Source organism: Callithrix jacchus, chromosome 13, assembly GCF_049354715.1.
Source record: "Callithrix jacchus isolate 240 chromosome 13, calJac240_pri, whole genome shotgun sequence".
Lineage (NCBI taxonomy): Eukaryota > Metazoa > Chordata > Mammalia > Primates > Cebidae > Callithrix > Callithrix jacchus.
This window is the reverse complement of record NC_133514.1, coordinates 18,326,961-18,335,994: the sequence shown is the minus strand read 5'-3', so window position 1 is coordinate 18,335,994 and position 9,034 is coordinate 18,326,961.

Genomic DNA, 9,034 nt, shown 5'->3' with positions numbered 1-9,034 from the left:
TGTCCCTACAAAGGACACGAACTCTTCATTTTTTATGGCTGCATACTATTCCATGGTGGATATGTGCCACATTTCCCCTGTCCAGGCTATCATCGATGGGCATTTCTGTTGGTTCCAGGTCTTTGCTATTGTAAACAGTGCTGCAGTGAACATACGTTTGCATGTGTCTTTATAATAAAACCATTTATAATCCTTTGGATATATACCCAGTAATGGGATTGCTGGGTCAAATGCAATTTCTGTTTCTAGGTCCTTGAGGAATTACCACACTGTCTTCCACAATGGTTGAACTAATTTACACTCCCACCAACACTGTAAAAGTGTTCCTATTTCTCCACATCCTCTCCAGCATCTGTTGTCTCCAGATTTTTTAATGATGGCCATTCTAACTATCGTGAGATGGTATCTCAATGTAGTTTTGATTTGCATTTCTCTAATGAGCAGTGATGATGAGCATTTTTTCATGTTTGTTGGCCTCATATATGTCTTCTTTTGAAAAGCGTCTGTTCATATCCTTTGCCCACTTTTGAATGGCTTTGTTTTTTTCTTATAAATCTGTTTTAGTTCTTTGTAGATTGTGGATATAAGTCCTTCATCAGATGGGTAGATTGCAAAAAAAATTTTTCCCATTCTGTTGTTTGCTAGTTCACTCTAATGATTATTTCTTTTGCTCTGCAGAAGCTCTGGAGTTTAATTAGATCCCATTTGTCTATTTTGGCTTTTGTTGCCATTGCTTTTGGTGTTTTAGTCGTGAAGTTCTTGCCTATGCCTATGTCCTAAATGGCTTTGCGTAGGTTTTCTTTTAGGGTTTTTATGGTGTTCAGTCTTATATTTAAGTCTTTAATCCATCTGGAGCTAATTTTAGTGTAAGGTGTCAGGGAGGGGTCCAGTTTCTGCTTTCTGCACATGACTAGCCAGTTTTCCCAACACCATTTATTAAACACGGAATCCTTTCCCCACTGCTTGTTTTTGTCAGGTTTGTCAAAGATCAGATGGTTGTAGATGTGTGGCGTTGCTTCTGAGGCCTCTGTTCTGTTCCATTGGTCTATATCTCCGTTTTGGTGATACCATGCTGTTTTGATTACTGTAGCCTTGTAGTATAATTTGAGGTCAGGTAGCATGATGCCTCCAGCTTTGTTCTTTTTGCTTAGAATTGATTTGTCTATATGGGCTGTCTTTTGGTTCCATATGAAGTTTAAGGTAGTTTTTTTTCTAGTTCTGTGAAGAGGGTCATAGGTAGCTTGATGGGTATAGCATTGAATCTATAAATTACTTTGGGCAGTATGGCCGTTTTCACAATACTGATTCTTCCTAACCATGAGTATGGAATGTTTTTCCATCTGTTTGTGTCCTCTTTTATTTCTTTGGGCAGTGGTTTGTAGTTCTCCTTGAAGAGGTCCTTTACATCCTTTGTTAGTTGTATTCCTAGGTATTTTATTCTTTTTGTAGCAATTGTGAATGGCAGTTCCTTCTTGATTTGGCTCTCTTTAAGTCTGTTATTGGTGTATAGAAATGCTTGTGATTTTTGCACATCGATTTTGTATTCTAAGACTTTGCTGAAGTTGCTTATCTGTTTCAGGAGATTTGGGGCTGAGACGATGGGGTCTTCTAAATATACAATCATGTCGTCTGCAAATAGAGACAATTTGACCTCCTCCTTTCCTAATGGAATACCCTCTATTTCTTTTTCTTGCCTGGTTGCTCTGGCTAGAACTTCCAGTACTATATTGAATAGGAGTGGTGAGAGAGGGCATCCTTGTCTAGTGCCAGATTTCAAAGGGAATGCTTCCAGTTTTTTTCCCATTTGGTATGATATTGGCTGTGGGTTTGTTGTAAATGGTTTTTATTATTTTGAGATACTTTGTGTCGATACCTAGTTTATTGAGAGTTTTTAGCATAAAGGGCTGTTGAATTTTGTCAAAGGCCTTCTCTGCATCTACTGAGATAATCGTGTGGTTTTTGTCTTCGGTTCTGTTTACGTGGTGGATTATGTTTATAGACTTGTGTATGTTGAACTAGCCTTGCATCCCCAGGATGAAGCCTACTTGATCATGATGGATAAGTTTTTTGATGTGCTGTTGCAATTGGTTTGCCAGTACTTTATTGAAGATTTTTCCATGTATGTTCATCATGGATATTGGCCTGAAGTTTTCTTTTCTTGTTGAGTCTCTGCCGGGTTTTGGTATCAGGATGATGTTGGTCTCATAAAATTATTTGGGAAGGACTCCCCTCTTTTTGGATTGTTTGGCATAGTTTCAGAAGGATTGGTACCAGCTCCTCTTTCTATGTCTGGTAGAATTCAGCTGTGAACCCATCTGGACCTGGGCTTTTTTTTGGTTGATAGGCTATTAATTGCTGCCTCAACTTCAACCCTTGTTGCTGGTCTAATCAGGGTTTTTACTTCTTCTAGGTTTAGATTTGGGAGGATGCAAGTGTCCAGGGATTTATCCATTTCTTCAAGTTTACTGGTTTATGTGCATAGAGTTGTTTGTGGTCATCTCTGATGGTGGTTTGTATTTCTGTGGAATATGTGGTGACATACCCTTTATCATTTTTATTGCATCTACTTGATTATTCTCTCTTCTTTTTTATTAATCTGGCTAGTGGTCTATTTTGTTGATCTTTTCAAAAAACCAGCTCCTGGATTTATTGATTATTTGAAGGTTTTTTTTGTGTCTCTATCTCCTTAAGTTCTGCTCTGATCTTAGTTATTTCTTGTCTTCTGCTAGCTTTTGAGTTTTTGTGATCTTGCTCCTCTAGCTCTTTCACTTTGGATGATAGGATGTCAATTTTATATCTTTCTTTGCTTCTCATATGGGCATTTATTGCTATAAAATTTCCTCTAGACACTGCTTTAAATGTGTCCCAGAGATTCTGGTATGTTGTGTCTTTCTTCTTGTTAGTTTCGAAGAACATCTTTATTTCTGCCTTCATTTCATTGTTTATCCAGTCAACATTCAAGAGTTGGTGGTGCAGTTTCCATGAAGTTGTGCAGTTCTGAGTTAGTTTCTGGATTCTGAATTCTAATTTGATTGCACTGTGGTCTGAGAGACAGTTTGTTATAATTTCCATTCTTTTGCAATTGCTGAGGAGTGGTTTACTTCCAATTAGGTAGTCAATTTTAGAGTAGGTGTGATGTGGTGCTGAGAAGAATGTATATTCTGTGGATTTGGGGTGGAGAGTTCTGTAAATGTCTATTAGGTTTGCTTGGTCCAGGTTTAAGTCCTAGATATCCTTGTTAATTTCTGTCTCCTTGACAGTGGAGTGTTAAAGTCTCCCACTATTGTTGTGTGGGAGTCTAAGTCACTTTGTAGGTCATTAAGAACTTGTTTTATGTATTGGGTGCATATATATTTAGGCTTGTTAGCTTTTCTTGTTGCATTGATCCTTTTACCATTATGTAATGCCCTTCTTTGTCTCTTTTGATCTTTGTTGGTTTAAAGTCTATTTTGTCAGAGACTAGGCTTGCAACTCCTGCTTTTTTTTTCTCTCTCTCTCCATTTGCTCGGTAAGCCTCCATCCCTTTATTATGAGCCTATGTGTATTCTTGCATGTGAGATGGGTTTACTGGATACAGCACACCGATGGGTTTTGACTTTTTATCCAATTAGCCAGTCTGTGTCTTTTGATTGGGGCATTTAGCCCGTTTACATTTACAGTTAATATCGTTATGTGTGAATTTGATCCTGCCATTTTGATGCTTTCTAGTTGTTTTGCCCATTAGTTGACGCAGTTTCTTCATTGTGTCTATGTTCTTTACCATTTGGTACATTTTTTAGTGGCTGGTGCTGGTTGTTCCTTTCCTTGTTTAGTGCTTCTTTCAGGAGCTCTTGTAAGGCAGGCCTGGTGGTGTTGAAATCTCTCAGCAATTGCTTGTTCATAAAATATATTATTTCTCCTTCACTTATGAAGCTTAGTTTGGCTGGATATGAAATTTGGATTTGCAAGTTCTTTTCTTTAAGAATGTTGAATATTGGTCCCCACTCTCTTCTGACTTGTAGGGTTTCTGCTGAGAGATCCACTGTGAGTCTGATGGGCTTCCCTTTGTGAATAACCTGACCTTTCTCTCTGGCTTCCCTTAGCATTTTTTTCTTCATTTCAACCCTAGTGAATCTGACGATTATGTGCCTTGGGTTTGCTCTGCATGAGGAATATCTTTTTGGTGTTCTGTATATTTCCTGGACTTGAACATGGACCTGCCTTGCTAGGTTGGGGAAGTTCTCCTGCATAATATCCTGAAGAGTGTTTTCCAGCTTGGATTGATTCTCTCTGTTACATTCAGGTACACCTATCAAACGTAGATGAGGTCTTTTCACAAAATCCCATATTTCTTGGAGGCTTTCTTCATTTCTTTTTACTCTTTTTTCTCTAACCTTGCCTTCTTGTTTTATTTCATTGAGTTGATCTTCAATCTCTGATATCCTTTCTTCTACTTGGTTGATTCATCTATTGAAACTTGTGTATGCATGGCAAAGTTCTCCTGTTGTGTTTTTCAGCTCCATCAATTCATTTATATTCCTCTCTAAGCTGTTTATTCTTGTTAGCATTTCATGAAACCTTTTTTCAAGGTTCTTAGTTTCTTTGCATTAGGTTAGAACATGTTCTTTTAGCTCAGAGAAGTTTGTTATTACCCACCTTCTGAAGCCTGTTTCTGTCAATTCATTGGACTCATTCTCCATCCAGCTTTGTTCTCTTGCTGGTGAGGAGTTGTGATCCCTTGTAGGAGGAGAGGCATTCTGGTTTTGGGTGTTTTCATCCTTTTTGCACTGGTTTCTTCCTATCTTTGTGGATTTATCTACCTGTGGTCTTTGTAGTTGGTGACTTTCAGATGGGGTCTGAATGGGCATCCTGTTTGTTGATGATGAAGTTATTTCTTTCTGTTTCTTAGTTTTCCTTCTAACAGTCAGGCCCCTCTGCTGGAGGACTGCTGGAGGTCCACTCCAGACCCTGTTTGCTTGGGGATCACCTGCAGCAGCTACAGAACAGTAATGGTTGCTGCCAGTTTCTTCTTCTGTTATCTTTGTCTCAGAGGATACCTGCCAGATGTCAGGCTGTTCTCTCCTTTATGAGGTGTCTCTTTGGACATGTGGGGGTTAGGGAGTTGCTTGAGGAGACAGTCTGTCCCTTATAGGAGCTCAAGTACTGAGTTGTGAGCTCTATTGTTCCATTCAGAGCTGCTGGGCAGGTAAGTTTAAGTCTGCTGCAGTGGAACCCATAATGACCTTTTTTTCCCAGGTGCTCTGTCCCAAGAAGGTGGGGCTTTATTTATTAGTTCCTGACATGCTGCTTCCTTTTTTCAGAGATGCCCTGCCCAGCGAGGAGGTAGCCTAGTCACAGTCTGCCAGCAGAGGTGTTGCTGAGCTACCATGGGCTCTGCTCAGCTGCTGTGTGAACTTCCTTGCAGTTTTGCTTATAGAGGTATAGTTAGAACTGCCTCTACTGAGGCGGTCTTCCTCAGTAATGGCACACTCTCTCTGTAATGGTGGACTGCCTTGGTAATGGTAGATTGCCTGGGTAATGGCAGACTGCCTCAGTAATGGCGGACTGCCTTGGTAGTGGTGAACTGCCTTGGTAATGATGGACACCCTTCCCTCCACAGAGCTGGACCATCCCAGGTCCAGGTGTGCTTGCCGTGAAACTCTCAATCCAGAACGTTTCAGATTGCTGATCTTTGTGACGGTGGGACCATCCAAGCCAGATCACCTGGCTCCCTGTTTCAGCCTCCTATTTTTCAGTTGAATGGACAACTGTGTCTCCCAGGCATTCCAGTTGCCAATTGAAATGGTGCCCGGATTTTTGTGAGTTTTTGTGCAGAGACCTTCTGCACTGGCTGAAACAGCCATGCTGGACACTCATGGTGCTTTTCCACCCAGGAATCTCCTGGTCTGTGGGCAGTAAAAATTTGTTTGGAAATGCGGTGATCACTCACCCTCTGCATTTTCACTGGGAACTACAATCCAGAGCTGTTCCTATTCAGCCATCTTGGATCATCTTCCATCTCTCCTCTTAAACCCTGTACTCCCTCCTGGCCTAAGCACATCAGTCCAGGTAGATGCTGCTCCCACTCCCTCCTCCCACAGCGGCCTCACTGACCACTGTGCTCCTGCTGCTGCCTCCAGCCCTCTTGCTGCTCCCACCCAGTTCCAAGCTTCTCTGGCAGGGGCTTGGCACCCCTCAGTAGCAGATGCCTGGCACCAAAGAGGGGCCCAGTGAACCCATGAGTGGGCAGAATGAAGGACACACAAGTCATGACAGGCACCTGCAGAGGCTGAGAAGTAGGCAGGAGGGAGAGGAACCCCGGGGCATCCCTAGCCACAGACTGGCACCCATTGCGTGGTCAAAGCACAGACACTCCCAGATCGACCTTGAGGGCTCTAGTATAGGGGCAGGGGAACCAGGGCAGTGGCTTCCACAGCCTGTTTCCAAGTCTAGTGTCTACCTAGGTTCAACTCTCTGATCTTGGGCTACTGACCTCCCCATCGAGTTAGCCATATTGCTGCTGTGAGAACAGACCCAAGGTGTGGTAGTGAAGGGTGCCAGCTTGTGACCCTAGGCAGTAAGGTCAGTGACCCTCCTAGACCCTTGGGGTGAGTAGTCTCCTGATCCCGCATATGGTGATAAAAGAAGGTCACACTATAGAAACAAAGGAGGTTTTTTGGCTCACCAGAAATCTGGGAATAAAATGCCATCCTCTCCACAGGCTTGGATTTGATCGATCAAGCACCCTGGGCACCTGCCAGGCCCAGTTAGGATCAGAAATGTGTGCCAGGCCCCAGACACTGAGTTAGGACCAGAAATGTGTACCAGGCCGCAGGCACTGAGGAATGTGTGTGGTCAGGAATGTGTGCTGGTGCAGATCCAGGCATGGGGTGAGAGGACAAGGGCTTCAGGAAGACTGACAGCATTAACCAGAGCCACCAGGGCCTACAGGAAGGTCTTCAGAGCAGCTCAGGCCCCTTGGCCCTGGAGGGTGGAGCACACAGTGTAGACTAGAAACCAGAGGGCAGGTAACGACACATTCTCTGTGCCCTACGTGGAGCACTGACTATAGCTAAAAACCTCTAAACTTCTCTTCTGTCTTTGGGCACACCAAAGACAACTTGGTGTTTTTGTATGCCAAGAATTTCAACCTTGCCTTCCAAATAAAGCGTATTAAATTTGGATAGTCATCTCTACATATTCCATTGTTTCCAAGATCAATGGAAAACTGGCCTATTGAAAGGATGTCCATATGGGGCCTGACCCTATGGAAATCTCTAGGGGGACTTGAGGACTGCATTAAAGTAGGGCACGCCCATGCCGGTCAGTAGAACCAGCCTCAGGTGTGGAAAGTGACTGTAATCAGCAAGACACACCCCTGTGTACTCCCTTGAGGTGGTCAACAGAAGCCACAAAGTAAAATAAGTTGATATGGGGAACCACAGCGATGCAGAGAGAGGCTGAATCTCAACATGTTCCTCTTGCTCCCTCTCAGGAACATAATGTCAATAAGAGCTGTTCTGTCTGTGAGCAGGAGAGACACAGGCTGCCTATGACTATGCGGCAGATTCCCTGATGGGGACGCCCTGCACATACTTGGAAAGTGAAATTGGGGCAGTTCCACTGGGGCAGTTCCACTGGGGCCTACAGATGAGACTCGACAGGAACAGAAACTGATCGTGGATTGTCTTTTTTTTCTTTCTTTCTTTCTTTTTTTGAGACAGAGTCTCATTCTGTTGCCAGGCCCCAGGCTGGAGTGCAGTGGTGCCATCTCCGCTCACTGCAATCTCCGCCTCCTGGGTTCAAGCAATTCTCGTGCCTCAGCCTCCCAAGCAGCTGCGACTACAGACGCGCACCACCACACCCAGCTAATTTTTTATATTTTAGTAGAGACGGGGTTTCACTACGTTGGCCAGGATGGTCTTGATCTCTTGACCTCATGATCCACCCGCCTCAGCCTCCCAAAGTGCTGGGATTACAGGCATGAGCCACCCCACCGGGGTGGCCGGATTGTCTTTTGGTTACTTAGTGGAGGCTGCAAATGCCTTAGACTGCTAGTAATAGAAAAGAACTGAAACAAGGTATTATTCTAGTTCGGACCACCAAGCCACACATCTGTGGACCAAGAAACATGCTGCAGATGAGTGCAGAATGTTTAGCAATGGACTGAGAGGTATCCTCCTTAGAGTAATAATTTGATAAGGAAGCAGAAGAGTCAACCAAAACATTGATTGTCTAAAATGGGGGGAGACAAAGGCATGCAGGGCTGGCTTCCACTCATTCACCAGTGCGTGCCCCACTTCACACAAGTGGAGCTAAAGGAGTGTCTCTGCTGGACTTTCCTGCATTTTCCAGTGGATCTGGGGATGCGAGAGTGGGGAGGATGCCAGTATAATGACTGTCATTTTGGTGGTGGTGTTGGATTTTTTTTGCGACACAGTCTGTCTCTGTGCCCAGGCTGGAGTGCAATGGCACGATCTCAGCTCACTGCAATCTCTGCCTCCTGGGTTCAAGTGATTTCCCCTGCCTCAGCCTGTGGAGTAGGTGGGACTCAAATCCCCCCACTACCACACCAAGGTAATTTTTGGATTTTTAGCAGAGACAGAGTTTCATCAGGTTGGTCAGGCTGGTCTCAAACTCCTGACACCAAGTGATCTACCCTACCTTGACCTCCCCTAAATGCTGGGATTATACGCGTGAGCCACCATGCCAGGCCAATGATTGTAATTTTTGTCTTTCTTCCCCACTTACATCAACTATCCCCTCTTCCCACTCGACGCCTGGTGCAGTAGCCACAGGACCAGGGGTACAACTATAAAAGCTGGAAGCTGTGATGATGCCTAAGCCAAAAACTGAGACAATGTGTTGAAACTTTTCTGTCAGTTTTCTTATGGACCTTATGGGTGTGGGTTGTGCCTTGCCACACCTGGCAAAATAGAAGCTAACAGTATATGCAGCTATATTGCCTGATATGGTTTGGAGATGTGTCCCCTCCAGCAAGTGTGGGACACTGTATTAGTCCTTTGTCACACTGCTATAAAGAATGACCTGAGCC